The 17,509-nt window shown below is 38.9% G+C and overlaps 1 protein-coding gene and 1 non-coding gene across 2 annotated transcripts in view; both read right to left on the reverse strand.

Annotated features, from left to right (window-relative positions):
• RNF213 (ring finger protein 213) overlaps positions 1-17,509 on the reverse strand; it is a gene marked incomplete in the record, with an annotated part of 2,890,576 nt that overhangs the window by 907,903 nt on the left and 1,965,164 nt on the right.
• Positions 15,416-15,487, reverse strand: TRNAR-UCU. Its single transcript has one exon. It is a non-coding gene; the product is annotated as a tRNA-Arg (tRNA).

A 17,509-nucleotide genomic window follows, 5' to 3' on the forward strand; every position in this document is an offset into this window, starting at 1 on the left:
CTGGACTTTGCTACATATTTGGGAAGCTTTGCATCCAAAACCCACTCTCTCTTTATTTCTTCAAAATTTCCCGGCTTCATCATCATCCCTTTCCACTTTGAATTATAACTTTTCTGCTTGTGTTACTTATATAACCCTTAACTGTCTAGCTCTAGAATATACCTTCAAATCAGGAAATCCTAAACCAACTTGTTCTATTGGAAGGATCAGCTTATCCCACTTGACTCTTGCCCTCTCAAATAAAATCCTTCGTCTCTTTATTATTCATCTCTTTATTCCTCCCACCCCCATTCTTCTCCTACATTTTAATAGCACCTATTAGCTTTCATCTGGCATTCTCACATCCCCCTTCCAGTACCTTTACCTCACCACTCTATCTTCTGGTGTTGCATCACCAGGTAAAACAGTTCCTTAACTCACTAGCTGAATCACAGATAATGATATACTCCTCTTTACTACCCCTCTTGTTTGCACCATACCTCCTTACCTTGTATGAAAACCAGTTTCTCATGGGATTTCAGGTCCCAAAAGGTCATACTATCACCCCAGCTGCAAATCCTCCCACCTTCAACCATATTTACAGTTCCAGTTCCTATCCAACATCTTGTTCAGTCTATCAACATCTCAACCCGAGGCACATTAGCTCTAGATCCAAACACTACCACAAACAAATAAACAAATTCCTGAAGTTCATCACCAAGTATAGACTTAACCTAATACTTGGTGGTAATATTCACCCCAACCCTGGCCCACCCACTTCAGATACACATACCCCCTCTACTTGCAATCTAAGCTACAAACCTACAATTAATAGGCCAACTAATTCTCCTAGCCTGTCATCTCAATATTAGAAGCATTAATAACAAGGTACATGAATTGTATGCACTTCTGAATGTCCACCTCCCTGAGATTCTCTGTTTATCTGAAACCTGGTTAAAACCTAACACTATAGACAATGAAGTGCTACCACCTGGGTACAACATACACAGGCTGGATCATGCTTCGAGGAAGGGGGGGTGGGGTAGCTGTACTCTATAAATCTGAGTTGAATGTCACCATAGATGTAATACAACCACCTCAGATTAATAACTCTGAGATTCTTGCCACCAAATTGCAACTTAATAAAAATAAATGCATTAATATCATCTGTATGTACATACCCCAGGTAACAATGTATCTACACTTGAAGATATCCTGCACTGGCTATCATGTAACTACCCCCAAGAAACCCTACTACTTGGAGACTTTAACAGACTGGGGCACCTATTCCTCAGAATCCCCAACCACCCATATTAACCTGCATGCATTTACACAAATCATATGCACCCCTACTAGGATAGGTAAACTCAACCAAAAAGAAAGCATACTTGACAGGGTACTCATAAATAGTCACCCCCAACTGTACACCTCTGGTGCCCTCCCAGATGGCCTAAGCAATCACCTTCTCACCTATGTAATTAAGCACAAAGCCATTAATTCCCAAAAACCCTTACTCAGAAAGGTTAGAAACAATATAAACTTTGACCCTGCAAAATTCCAACAAGAACTAAACTCATGTAATTGGTCTATTCTAAAACACCTCCCCTTAGAGGAAGCAGTAGCATACTTTAACAACAAATTCCTTGAGATCCTTGATTTGCATGCACCTGTTTGTTCAAAGAAAACAAAGGCAAAAACTGTGCCATGGCTTTCTAAAGAGTCTAAACTCAAAATTACCCTTAGAAACAAAGCATGGGCTTTATGGCGTTCTTCTAAAGACCCCCAAAATCACATTAAATACAGGCAATCCAGGAATGAAACTAAAAAAATCCATTTTACAGGACAAAAAACAATACTACTGTAATTTACAGACAGTAAATCAAAATAACCTCAGAAGTTTTGGGCAGGTTTAAATAATCTACTACATCCTGGACAACCTTCAACCCCAATCCCTGCTGCTACTATTGATAAAACCCCTGAAGATTTTTCTGACCGTTTTAACCAGTTCTTTACTGAGACAATTCAAGCCCTAGCTAGCCAACTACCTCCTAGCTCCCCTGGTCCTGAAAGTAGCACTCCTAGAAACCTACCCGCATTCAGCTTCCAACCAGTCACCACTTCACTTATCCGTACCTTGATCAAAAAATTAAAACCCACTACACTTTCTGCTGATCAACTCCCTGCCGAGTACCTACAAAAATCAGCTGGTGCTATTGCTTACCCTGTCTCAATACTAATCAATCGAACCATAGTAGAAGATAAAATTCCCACCATCTGGAAAATATCCTATGTAATCCCACTTCACAAAGGATGCAGCTCTACTGAATTCTCCAATTATAGGCCAACAGCTATACTCTCTCCACTTGCAAATATTATGGAAAAATGTATTCATAGACAACTCATGCACCCCACCTAATCCAGAATCACCTTATGGCAGACACTCAGCATGGTTTCCATCCTCATCACAGCACTACTTCAGCTCTCCTAGCCTTTACCAACACCATAAACCATAATCGCAACAATAATTATATATCCTCAGAACTCTTCTTGGATCTTTCCAAGGCATTCGATATGTTTGATCACCAACTTTTAATCCACACCCTGCAAACATTCTGTCTACATACTAGAGCCCTTCAATGGTTTCAATCCTACTTGAATGGTTGACAGCAGGCTGTCCTCTGGCAGAACAAAGTCTCTAAACTTCTACCTAACACCCTTGGAGTACCACAAAGCTCTATACTAGGGCCCTTGCTGTTCTCCATCTTCATTAACGACCTTTATACTGTCATCCCAAAAGTCAGCTGTATCCAATATGCTGATGATTCTTCTCTGATTTGCTCGGCCACATCTCCAATAGAGTTATGGTTAGCTACCCAGACCATCTTTAATACAATAGAAAACTGGCTTACTGAACGTCGTCTGATCCTAAATCCCAAAAAAACTAAAATGCTGTTATTTTCACCAACACATAGATCTACTGCTTTCACCTTTGCTATAAATTCAAATGATGGCACAATAATCTCCCCTGACCCCTCTACAAAACTATTAGGTGTCATCATAGATAATAATCTAAAATTCGACCTAAATGTTAACCAAACTATCAAAACCATCAAAAAACTAGGGTCACTTTACAGAAATAAAGCCTTTCTAACCCCTCCAGCTAAAATTGCCATAGCTCGCTCTCACCTTCTTTCAACCCTTCTGTATGCATCCCCTCTACTCTCGAATTTAAACAAGACTGTCCTTAACAAACTCTCAGTTTGCTACAACCACACTGCCATGTTTGCCACTGGGCTGCCATTTAGGACACATCACTGCATCAATCTAAATCAGCTTGGGTGGCTTGAACTACCCAGCCTAATCCAATATAACCAACTGATTATGGCCTATAAAATCCTCTATAATCCGAACAATACTCCTACACTTAAAAATATTATCACCCCCTATAACAATCCTAGACCGCTTCGTTCCTCTAACAAACTACTAATTCAGACTAGCAAAATTAATAACACAGCCGGTGACTCTCTCTTTGCAAACTCTAAGTAGATCCTGCAACTCTCTTCCAGCTGATATTACCTTACTTTCCACCTTAGATCAATTTAAAACTAGACTCAAACAACATTTGTCACTTAACTGGCTATGTCACATATCAAGCCTGGCTAACTCACTCTAGAATGTGTAAAAATCTGTTAATCCGCTTACTGTGTTATTTAATTTAATCCTGACTTACACTCGGGATTAACTCTAACCTGTGGAACTTGTTTAACTTGCTTACTTATGTAATCTCTGTAAATAGTCTGTATTATGTAATGCTGTATCTGCTTACCCTTGGAGCTTTTCTCCCCGGGCCTTCTCTGAAAATGGACATGCATCCAGTCGGACTATCCTGGTCAACAAATGTAAAATAAATAAATAAAAATAAAATATTACTATCCATAACTTATAAGGCATTGTAAAAGTATGCCTGATTTGTATATAAAACTAAAGGGACTAAAATCATTTTCACTGCTTGTATCTTGCTATCCATATCCATAAACAAGACCTTCCAGTTTCTCATTTTTGTATTATCTTTTGTTTAGTCTCTTCCCATATAACATTAGCTGCCATAGCAGAATCCTTTTTAACATATTCTCCTAAATATTTCATTTAATCGTGTCCCCATAAATATGGGTACAGCTGAACCAATTCATCTGTGGGTACATAATTTACAGCTATAGCCTTTGATTTACCTTCATTAATCAAAACTGTCCCAGAACGGTACACAACACTGAGATGTCCTTTTCTGGTTTTATCAGGTACAAAATAATGTCTACAAATAAAACCAGCGTGTCTGGATTACCATTTCAATTATATCCTTGAATTTTTGAGTCCCTTATTTTCATTGTCAATGACTCTAAATATAAAGCAAATAAAGGGAAAAGAAGACACCTCTGCCTGGTTACTCTGTTTGGACACAACTTATCAGAAAAGAACCCTCCCACTTTAATTTTTGCCTTGGATCCATCATACAAAAGCTTCCAATGCCCTACTCATAAAGTCCCAGCTTACTCTGTCAAATGTTTTCTCTGCATCAAGACCCACCAACAGCAGCGGCGTTTTCTTGCATCTTTGCTTCTCTATGGAACATCATTGCTCTATTAATGTTGTCAAATGTCTGCCTCCCCTCCACAACTGTATTTGGCATTCATCAGACCTATTATTGAGTACAATCCCCCCTTTGGTATGTACCTAACCAAGCATATCCAACAACTGGAACACCCACAGAGGTTCCTCACTAAAAGAATAGAGTGCAAGTAAAATAATCTTTGTAGACCGGCTTAAGGCCCTATCCCTGTATTCCGTCTCCTACAGGCTTTTGAGGGGAGATCTATGCCTGGCATACAGGGCATTGTCAGACCCCACTCTGATAGAACTCCTGCATATCCACAAAACAACCAGCAACAAAATTACCCATTCTAAAGACTTAAATGTTGTCCATGATATAAATAGGACTGGCTGGAGAGACATGTATGTATCCCAGAGACTACCCTCTCTCTCTGGAACAGGCTCTACATCCATGTGAAGCAGAGTTCTTCCTTAACCCAATTCAAGTGCAACTTGGGCAGTTGGATGGGGAACAGGAAATTCATCCCTGGTTTGGCACCTATGTCTCAAATGGACACAGACAACCTGTAAATGGTTCATCTTCCAGGCCCCTGGTTGTAAATGTTTCATCTCCCAAGCTGCTGCTTACACTTATCAAGGGTATCAGAACTTGTCAGAGTTTTGGTGTGCATGGCTAGGCTTAAAAAGGCCCTTGTGGTCGCTAGCCTAGTAAACACCTATGAACCTAGGAACAAAACCACAGTGATCGATATCTATCAGTTTTGGCAACACTTTTATCATTCTTTTAACTGTTATAAGCCCGAAGACTTTATCATCATGGTTTAACATTGAAATAGGCCTATGTGAAGCTGGGTCTGATGGGTCTTTTACCGTCTTTAGGTATTACAACCACTGCGGCTTTATTCATGATCTTGGTTGCTTCCCCGTGATTTAAAATACTCAAACAAAACTTTCCAGATCTTTATCACTTTCTTCCCTCCTAGTTTCCAAACTTCCACAGGAATACCATCTATTCCTGGAGACTTTCCTTGTAATACATCACTGTTTTTATCTCATCCCATCCTATCTTAACTGTTGATTGTTGAGCCTCATCTGCCTCTAACCTTAGCATACTTAAGTCTTCCATAAATATTTCCATTTGTGCCTCTCCTTAATTTCCACATTTCTCTGCTTCATACAAATTTCATAGGTTAGGTTCATATCCCTCCATCAAATATTCATAGCCTCTGGCCTTGTATGTTAGGCAAATGGCACTCTGGAGTTAAATGTGTGTTTAATACTGAATAGAGCTGGAGTTCTTGAGCTGTATGCAGCATAGGACAGATGTTGTGTGATGGCGTGCCTTTTTGGGAGTGAACTTGTGGCCTCTCCAGTCGGTGCAAGTGTTGGGTCAGATACACTTTCTCCTTTGGTGATGTATCTACTCAGCTGGTCTGATGAGTGATGATAGATGGTCAGATCCCCTCCCTCATCTAGATGAGAATCCTAGATGCGATAAGGTGTAAAATGAAGGCCTATGACCTCCTTGATCAACTACTGCTGACCTTCATGATAAGGTCAACCTAACTCCCCGTGTCCCTGATAACTTCTTCTGTGCTCAGTGGATTGGTGGCTATTTTGTAGCTAGGGGTAACCTTGTTTTTTGGTAAGGGTATGACTGAGCCATTTTTTTGGCAGGATTTAGGCCATATGCATGGCACACCTTAGCTTTTCTGTGAGACCCTTCTGGCGATATCTATCCTGTTTGTGTGAGACTATGTACTTTGATGCATGTGTCTGCAGTGTTTGTAGCAGCCGCCCCTCCTGTGTTTGCTTGCTTTTCTCGAAAAGTACTCTACAAATAAGAATGGAAAGTAGGACTGAGCGAACTGGTACACTGACTGTGACAGGCTTTTTGTGACAGACTGGGAGCCAGCAACTGAGCCATGGGGTTCTGTCATCATGACCTTTGCAACCCCGCAACCAGCCTATGGGTTAACATTTAAGCTGATGAGTTTTTGTTTTTCACCCGAAAGGGGTAGATACCAGTGGCTCGGCCAGATCGATCGAGGCTGTATGTATGGACTTTCCTCATCAATGGCTTTGGTGACTGTTGTTTAAGAAGTGACTTTAGAAGTTGTGAAGGCATGATCTGCCTTGCATGAAACTGGGATGGATCCAAAGTCTGCAAATTTCTATGTCTTATTTATGAGGTTTATTATGATCTTCATGATAAGACAGATAAGAGACTTGCCGGCTAAATGGCCGCAGGTAATTTCCAGGGTCGCGGAGGCAGGTGGGAGCTGTGTTAGCTGACCAGTGTTGCAGTGCGCCACCCTGCAATGCATCCAGAGGAAAGACTATGATTAAACAGCTGTTGGAGCTGTGGCTTCTGCGTTCGTGGAGAGTGTGGAGCACACAGCCAGGACACCACACAGTCCCAGCGGATGCTGTGTTTTTGCTTTGGGAGTTTTGCTGGAAAGTTCTACGCTGGAGATGTTTGGGGCTGCAATCGCTAAGTATGATATCTCTCCTTTTTCTGGGGGGGAGAAGTTTGCACTGAACCTGTCTAAGCCAGTATGTTGGCAATCTCTGTAGGATCAGTATTCTTCACATCATTTTGAGGTTTCTGAAATATCTCTAATACCTCTACAGGATCTCCGGTTATTTTTCTTGTTACAGGCTCCCTAAATTTGGGAACAATCCTTCCTACTTTCTGTTGGCTAAGTCATTCTGCTAAAAGTATTTGTGCTCTAGAGTTATCAAAAAACAGTTACTTAACAGCATTTTTTCTAAACTCATATTATCCAGATACTCCTTTATTTTCTCTTTAGCTCTATGTAATTGCACCTCTCCTTGTTCTGAGAGATCCCTCTTATTCTGCCATACTTTAATCTTTGCCAGCCCCTCTAAATAATTATTTCTTAACTCACTCTCTCTCTCTTTTACTTCTACCCTATTTTAACTCTTCACTTTCATTTTTATCCCACTCTAATAATGTCTGAAGAAATTTCTATCTTCTCCAATAACTCTCAAATAAGTTCCATTACCCAATTCCTTAAATTCCTTTCTTTTTAACATGCAAGTGGAGAAGCACCAATATCTCATTTTTACTTCATTACCCTGCATTTCTATCTTCGTTACTGATGCACAATCTAAAATAGTTATTGGATGTGTACTGAAGCTTTTAATTAAATACACAATGTCCTGTGAAATATAATTTCTAGCCCAGCCTCCTCTAGCAATTAGTATAAGTACTGACAACCAACCTCTCTTTTATAAAAAACACGCCTCTCCTTACCTGTCCTCTTCCAGCTTTCAAAATTTGCCATCACTGAATCTCCTTTCTGCAACTTTCCTGCAACTTCTTGTTTCCTTCTTCATTGCTACTTCCACACTATTTAACATCTATAAAATACAGATTCCTATACTGACTTATGCTACTCTTCTCCTTATCCTCTATTATTCTCCTCCTACTGTGCCGTTTTTCATCCTACCATGAGTCAATAGTATCTCCACATCTTTCCAATAGTGTCCCAACCACCTATCCATACTTCCTCTTTACAATCTCCACACATTGCAACAAACCTATTTAATATTGCCCCTCACCTTTATTCCAAATACAGGCTGATTAATTGCATTTCAACTCAAACCAAAACAAAATTCAGTGCAAGAATCCTCTTCAAAAAAACAAGTATGCATAATTCCCCAATACATTAAAATCTTTCTAGGAGGAGATATACACCCTAATCCTGACCCCACCTATTACAACGACCACCAAGATAATTCTCTCCCACACACTTCTGTAATCCAACAGCCATTCCCCAACTTTGGTGATCTAATTTTTGCTGTAATAAATGGTAGAAGTATAAGGAATAAAATTGCTGGACTATATGCTGGGATTACCCAACATAAACCTGATGTTCTCGTTGTAGCTTAAACCTAGCATAACAACTCAGACGTTATACCTCCCATCATCCGTAATGACCATATAAAGAGGAAAGGTGGTGGTACTGGTTTAATATTTCCTAATACCTATTACATTTCCCCTTAACATAAACTAACAACAAAATTCAGTTCAACAGACCTTCTTATTGTTTCCTCAAAATAAACATTTATAAACAAATATGTATTACTGTTCTTTATATCCCTCCTGACAATATAGCTATATTGGAAGATATCCTACATTGGATATCCACAACATTTCCACAAGTAAAAATATTACTAGGTGACCTGAATGTCAGTTGGTTGGACATAAACTCTAACTCCCCAACATCTAGCATGAACGTGAATGGTTTTACACAACTAATTAAAAGCCCTACACATTATAGCCAGACATCAAATTGTCTATTAGACTGGATCCTAGTATCAGACCCTAACAATAGTTCATCACAGGTACAGTGTCAGACTCTCTCAGTGATCGTCTCCCAATCTATATGACTAGACATTTCACACATGCAGTTAAACAGCATATTTATAAAACAACATGTAACTTTTCCAAGATTAAACCAGAAATGTTATTACTGCACTATAATCTATTAACTGGAACTTTCTAAATATTCTCCCTATGAATGATGCTGTAATTTAATTCAATATAACTTTTCTAAACATCCTAAATATCCTTACACCTCCTAGAAGGAAGAAAATGAAAACAAACAATGCAGTCTGGCTATTCAAAAAGAGTAGAATGCTAATACACAACAGAGAAAAACCATGGGAAGAATGGAAAAAAAATATAAAAACGCCTCAAATATCTTGAAAATGTTTGAATGCTTTGCAACCATACTTAAAAGAAAATAAATGAAGACAAAAACTATACTATAACAACTTTCAGAATAATACTAAACACAACTCGAAAACATTTTAGACATCCATTAAAGAAATCTCGCACCCCTGCAAAAATTCAACCCAAACCCCTCTCCCCAATAACTTACTATTCAAAACTGCAATACAGTTGAAGTCTTACTTTATAGATAGTATACCATCTCTAACCAAGGATTCCTCAACATCTAATCCCAACAGTGCCCAAAAGCCACATATCACCATATCCATTTTAACTTTCAAACCTGCGCTCACATCCTATATTAAACTACTTTTAAACAAACTTAAACCATGCTCTTCTTCAGCTGATGACATTCTGAGCAAGTACCTAAAAATAGCAGCCAATAGCATTTCCTGTCCTGTCTCAGTCCTTAAAAATAGGTCAATCCAGGAATACAATGTTCCCTTTGCCTGGAAAAAGTCACATTATCCCTCTGCACAAAGTGGAAAGTTGAGCAAACATTAATAATCTATAGCAGTGCTGTCTCCGTTCACCAAATTATGTGAAAAATGTATTAAAAAATGCTAGACTACCTCTTACAGGAAAAACTCCTATCCCTTACAAAACATGTCTTCCACCCTTCCCATAGTACTAGCACTGCCCTTCATCTATACAGATACTGTCAAAAAAAGCTAGAGATAATAGCAGACTAATTTCTTCCTTATTTCTAGACGTGTCTACAGCTTTTGACACAGTTTGGCACAGTAAACGTCTATTTCAAATGTCCTCACTAGGTCTTTCTCTCAACCCACCCTTCTGTGGTTCAAAAACTACCTGTCCAATAGGCATAGCTCTCAGCCTTCCATGTCCAAAATGATCAACACTAGCCCTCATAATGTGGAACAAATGGGCAAAATGTGGAATACATACTAATGGTTTACTTACATCTTCAACTAGGAAGGTCATAGGATGGTTAAAATATACTGATTTTACTTATACAGAAGATCTTTTAATTAATTCATATAATTAATTTCTATTTACAATGGATTTCACTTAAAAAAATTCCTACCACTGAATGTGTGACAGTGTCTTTCAATGTGGAACTTTGAGGAACTTCGAGGAACATGAACTTTTTAAGACCCCAAATGAGGTACGTTCCTCGTAATGAGGTACACTTGAGAGGTATGCCAATAGGTTACAGTCAGTAAAATGGCACTCCATGCTCCCTCCTCACCTCTCAGTCATCACCGGTGTATCACAAGGCAATATCCTTGGTTCCCTCCTCTTTAACATTTTTACCAACAATCTCTATAGTTCCATACAGCATGTAGATGATTCTACTTTCAGTATGTACATCTGACAACATAGCACACCTCCAAAAATTACTCCGGAAGCTTTAACAGCTACTGAAACATGGCTTTGTAACTCACAACTCATGCTCAGTCCAAAAACTACTACCCCCAAATCCCTCCCTCATAAAAAAAAAAAAAAAAAAAAAAAAATTAAAAGTCCTCTCTTTCTGTAATACAACCACTGAAGTCACTTCTCGCAGCAAAGTCTTAGGGGTAATAGTGGATGATAATCTTACATTCGACCTGCAAATAAAATTGCATAAGAAAAACTCATCAAAAACTAGGGATGCTTTACAGAGCCAAAAACTTTCTCACCAATGCAACTAAAACTATACTTGCCACTACTTGTCTCCTCCCCGCTCTTCTTTATTTTGCTCCCATCCTTACTAACTTTCAGGCTTCACAAAAATTAAAACTTAAACAATGCTACAACAAAGTTTCTAAATTTGCAGCAATTACCCTTTTCGGAACCCAGCACTGAAAAGCCTAAACTAACATATACACACCTTCTTACCACCTTTAAAATTATCCAGCATCCATCTGCCTGTCCAGCATTAAAAACATTCTACACAACTATGTTCCCAATAGATCATTGTGATCCAGTGACCAAAATCTCCGGTCTGTCTACAAATATAGCAAATCTGCTTGACATTGTCGGTACTCATACAAGGTTGCTAAGGTCTCAAACTCCTTACCTGTATCCATCAGATCTATGTCCTCCCTCCCATCTTTCTAAACCACTGTGAAAGACTTCCTAGCTAAAATATGCTTTTGTTCTTGTGGAAAACATGGATAAACCTCCTAACTCTCCCTTCTTCACTTCTATCTATTTCTCTTCCCTTTCTGTATAAATACACCATAAGCCTGTTTTTCACTCACTTCATATTGCAATTCCTATTTGTATTATATTACCTTACCTTTAATTTCTCTACAAACTGTCTAAAATCTCTAAATATTAAATGATTGTGATATACCTTGTACCAATTCTTAACCAATATTTTTATATTATGTGTAATTTGTTATAACTATTTAAACCGCAGGTGTTTTTGTTTTATTTTTGAAGATTGTAAAATTATTGTTCTTAAAATGTTTTGTAATAATTTGGAGCTTTTCTCCCTGGGCCTCTGTTGAAAATGGGCTTCTACCCAGTTGGACTTTCCCAGTAATAATGTGTCAGTAAATAAATAAATACTCCCCTGTTCCTTTGTCTCCAATATTCTGGTGAATACTCCTGAAATCCTTTCTTTATCAAATTCATATGCTCACTTCCATTCAAATGTGTCTCCTGTAACACTGTTGTTTGAACTTGACATTTCTTAATATAATTCTTTATGCCTACATTCATCTGTGAGGCCATTCACATTCCAAAATGATACAGATAGTGTTTATACCCACCTGCTATGTAAGACAGCTTTTTAAATGTCTTTTTTCCAACTTTTGTGTTAAAATGTACCCTCTATTGTTTGGCAGGTTGATCCTTTATACAGTTGTTTCTTGTCATCACCATTTGAACCTATGGACCATGTTAAAAGACTTTTTGTTTTAATGAAACCCTTCAAACAAAAAACACTCCCTGGAATACCTGCATAACCTATTAACCTAAACTAAAACTATGTACTACTTCAAATAATGAAGTTCAAGTGTCCAGAAGTTTGTTTAGTGAGAGGCAGTGATGTGAGGAGAGTGGTTGCTTTAGAATAAATTTGGCAATTTTGTTTATGTTTGTTCCAGTTTCTGCATTGAGATAGTTTGGATATTGGTAAGGATGGGGGAAGCATATAGAAGACTGGGTAAGAGAAATGCCTGTGCAAGAGTGCATTTAGTGGCAGTAGTGAGGATTTTTTTGTTCCTATAAAGCAGTCCAAATTTTTGGTGTTTTCTTTTTGATGACCTGTTGTATATGCAAGTCAAATTTTAGTTGGTCATCAATTATTACCCCACGGAGTTGTGTGTGTGAGGTAGGGGAGATAGTGGTGCCATCTAGGGAGGAAAGAAAAGTTGGATTTAAGGTGAGAGTGTCTGAGGAAGGAAGAGAAGGAGTTGAGTTTTCTTAGAGTTAAGGATTAGTTGATCGTTTCCGAGTCATTTTTCAAAAGCGATAAAGGAATTCTGTGTTAGTGTGTGTAGTTCAGAGACAGTACTGGAGATAGATAAGACAGTAGAGTCATCTGCATATTGTATTATAGATGAGAGATTGCTGGTTGAATGTAGGTTGTTGGTAAAAATGTTGAAAAGGAGCGGTCCAAGTATGGAGCCTTGGGGTACTCCTGTTTGAACAGCAAGGAAGGGTGAGAAAGCCTGCTGCCACCTAACAGCTTGTTTTCTGCCAGTAAGGTGGACTGGAACCAACTGAGAGTAGAAGGGGAGAGCTTTACTTTAGTATATTTATCACTTTAGTATATTTATCACATAAAACAATCACTGAAAATGCTTTACTATAGCACACGATTTACATCATGAAATGTTTTACACAAATACTCTGAATAAAAACTGTTTTACTTACAGTTACTTTTTCATTTTTTTACTTTTAGTGTCTTTCCAAATGTTAATGACAAAGTGGGATCATACCTTTCAGTCTACCCAGAAGTTTAACATTCAACGAAAGTCTAATCTTTCTCGGTTACTTTTTCTTGTACAGCCATAGTTCACTAATGTGATTGATGCTTCATAGTCTCAAGTTAATTCAGTAATTGTAGTCTTGCTAGTCTTCTTCCCCCTGATTGCTGGGATAAATTTGCTTCTCTTCTGCATGGTGTACGGTGAATAATTATTTTCCACAAATACTCTGTCTCCAGTTTTTAATACTTTGCCCTTCTGCCACAGTCTTGTCAGGATTAACTCTTTTTGCTGGTTTGATTGTAGCTTTAATAATACATATCTTGGCTCACAGTCAGGTCTGGAGTGTACGTGTCCTTTCAATTAATAAATCTTGTGGAATATCAGTCCAGTTACTTATTTATGCTTTCAAAAAAATAACAGTCTGTTCCTTTCAGTTTCTCTGGTACAGGAAATAAGTAAATAACTTCAGGTTATCTCTGTGTGCTTTGTCTTCTAGCTCTACCATTTTTGAAACAGCTCGTCTTGGGCAGTATCATACTCAGACAGCCTTTTCTTCATTATGACCTCTGATTTTTGCAGTTTTACCAGTTTATCTAAATAAATGTTGAAGCTCCTTCTGTTTTTTCTAGCCTTTTGCAGTTTAAGCTGATATACTCCTTCAATGTTTCATTTACTTTAATCAGCTCTAAGCACATTTGATTAACTTTTTCCTCAAAATTACTAGAAGCCACCTCTTGTACTAAACAACTGTAGGATTCTTCCCAGTCAGTGTTTTCTCTTCATCTTTTCTATGTGATTTGCTTTCGGCTGTCCAAGTTTCTTCTTTGCTGGCATCCAGGCAGTGCACTTACCTGCCGCTAGCTAAGTTTAAGTTTACTAAAACTGGCAGAATTAATCTATCAGTTTCTTTTTTTCATATTGGGAGAGCTGAAATTAAGGTGTTAATCAGTGTGCAGCCATCTTGAAAAAAAAGATCCAACATTCTTATCACAAATTACAAGATATAGAAACTTCTTTTAATTCTTGAAGATCCAAAAGGCTAGGCAGCAGTGTCTCATTGTTTTTTTTTTTTAACAAACAGAAAAGTCAGCAGCCAAGAAATCAGCTCAGGAGTAGAAATTGCTCATGCAATAATTTGTATCAGCAGTATCAGATCTAATGGCATTAGAATCTACTGCACACCATCTATATTCCCTACACAACAGGATAAATCTGTGGACAAACTCCAGGATGCAAACATCAATAAAATTATTTATCTCATTTTGATTATTGTGCTTATCTTTTATTGACTCAGTAGTCCCATTAGGCCAGCATTCAGAATGGACCAGAGGTTAGCAAGTTCATACAAGAAGATTTTAAGAGATGCCAGGGAAGCAGAGGCCAATCAGGAATTAAACTTAAAACTTGGACATAGCTGTCAAATGGGCTTCAATAGACTGAAGAGCAATTTGAATACAGAGTCAAAAAATTTAGATATCTAAGACAGAATCAAAGCAGCAGCAGCAAAGTAGTCAATGCCTTTATTGGTAGCCTAAAGAGACAAGTAGGTCCCTTTATCCAAGTCTATTGTATAGAGGCCCTATAAACTGATAAAATAATGGAGGCTATCATCTCAGAAAAGGGAGGGTCTTTAAGTGGGAAATTAAGAATCCAAGCAGTCAAGTTATAAAAGTGAAGGTCCAAGTGAAATTTGCATAAACTGTGAGGCTAGAGGTCTTGAAATGGCAGATACAGAGGGACTTAGAAGAAAAAAGATGTCAGACGAGGAAACTATGTTTGCCTGTAACAGAATCTTGTTATTAAAATGTCCACAGTCTTGTGGAATTTGGCTTTCTGGTTAAATTTCAACACTATAACATTGGATGGAAATGGAAATGAATCAATTTGGATATATAAAAGCTAGGTCGTCCTTGGCGTTAACACTTGGAAGAGGGATCGGGCAAACTTTGTCATTGTACGTACTGTCTGTCACAGAGGCAAAAAGTTCTCTAGAGGTAAATCAGTAAAACAAAAAAGCAAAATAGGATAGGATTATAGGTTCATACTAGGCTAACTGCCCTTGTGGGCCATTTTAAGCCTAGCCAATTACCCCATGTGAGAAGCAATCCCTGCACCTAGTGTCTGCAAGGTAAACACCTTAATCATTATGCCATCCTCCCACCCAGATGTACAGATTTCTTGCATTGGCCAGGAATCAAACCCAGGTCAACTGCTTAGAAGGCAGCTATGCTCACCACTATACTACCAATGCTACAACTAAATTAAATGAATTACTTTCATCACTGAGGGGCTAAGCAACATAAACATAAAGCAAGAGTGGACAGTGGCTGAGTGTTATCTTCCAGAAAAAATGACCCCTCTGGGATGTGGGTCAGCAATGAACAGTGTTATGACATGACAGACATACTCCTATCTTTTCCTAACATAAAAGGTAGATACATATACATATATGCAGTCCTCCCCATTAATAACATAGCTGACAATGGCCACATTGTTTGAATGAACAAAGACAAAGCATACTTGCAGTAGGAAGTCACAACAAACCAAAAGGGTTAGTAGTTCTGCCTTCACTTCTAAAAAAATCTGATATGGTGATCATGCACCCCGAACGGGGTTGCTCCTCCCATTCCAACAGTGAGCAGACACTATAGAGACTACAGCTTGAGATGTCTGGAACTGAAAGAGGCACCCTGAAAGTAGACTGGTTGGGAGGGTGGCCTAATGGGTGTTTGCCTTATAAACACAAGGTACAGGGTTTGAATCTCACAGGGGATAATTGGCTAGGCTTAAAACTGCTCGCAAGGGCAGTTAGCCTAGTACTAACCTATGAACCTATAATCTTGGGTTGCCAACCATCAATGATGATGCATTCAATAACTGTTTGAGATTTTGTGCCATCTGCTTATTGTAATTCCTCCCACCCATACTAGAGCACACAAACCTGTAGTAACTTTGGTTTGTGGTGTGTGGAACTGAAACAGACTACCTAAAAGTAGGATTGTGGGCTTCCAATCACCACTGGAGGTGCACTTGACAGACATATGAAATTTAAAATGAATAAAATAAATGGTTGAGATGCTCTCACCACTGATTGTGAGCTGTTTATTGAAGGACCCTTACTTAATCTTTTGGCATGAAGAAGCATAACAACTGAAAAGGCCTAAGGCTTTCATAAGAGTCTTTACTAGAACAGACAGTTCTGAAATAATAAAGGCAACTGACTAATGAATAGTTATCATCCTGCCCCAAGCCAGAAAGGCCCACAATGCTGCAGCATCCAATATGCATCATGTAAATGCAACAACCTGAACTGGTTGTATATGGGGATTTACGAAGTTCACTATTACCCCAAAGTTGCAGAACAGCCTGAGCAAACTGTGCTCTGCTTCCATCTCAGAAGGAGCTAGAAGAAGCCAGTAGTCTAGATATATGAAAATATTGCATGTCTGTAGTATTTGATAACTGCTACTACTGACAAAAATATGGTGAACCCTTTGGCATAGGCGAGGCTTAAGGTTCTGCCATAGTAATGACCACTTGTGCCGCAGATGTGCAGAAAAACCCCTCGACTCCTAATCAATACCGATGCAGGGGTAGGAATCTGAGAGGTCAGGAGAGTGCACACTGTCTCTTTCTGACAAACCAGGAAGGACGGACTGTGCTGTGACAATCGAAGAGAGTTTTTTTTTTTTTTTGGGGGGGGGCAGATATTTGGGCCTCTGACATATGAAAAAGAGGTATTTTATTTTCTTTAGAACTGAAAATAATCTTAAATCATATTCTAAGTTTGTCTTTCCTGCTGGGATGCACTGATTGCTTCTTTCCTTTTTTTGGGCAGGGGGTCCTCCTTTCTGTCATTGTAATGCTCTGACACCCAGTACCCCACATTCTTGTTTGGTCTATCAGCTAATCTTCATAACCCCAACCCCCCCTCCCCGAGTTACTCCACTATGTGCTGGGGTCGGTAGTGGAGCTTAAGGGCATCCAGGGAAATCAGCAGTCTCTGCACTCATCCTGGAAGTTTACTCCTTGTGCTCTATCCACTCTACCCACCCTCCCTTCTCAGTGATGTGACTGCATCCAAGGGCGGATTTGCAATGGGGACATGGCAGTTTGTCTCCATCCTTCAGAAGCAGCTCAGACAGGTCTATCCCCTGCCTCCTTTTTGGAACACACCTCCTTCCCAGTGATGGCCCCAGGCTGTACCAAGGATCATCACAGGAGATGCCCGTGTCATTGCCCTACCTCTCCAGGATAGGCACACCCATCCTTC

Source organism: Protopterus annectens, chromosome 4.part0 (genome assembly GCF_019279795.1).
Source record: "Protopterus annectens isolate FY-2018-M chromosome 4.part0, PAN1.0, whole genome shotgun sequence".
Lineage (NCBI taxonomy): Eukaryota > Metazoa > Chordata > Ceratodontiformes > Protopteridae > Protopterus > Protopterus annectens.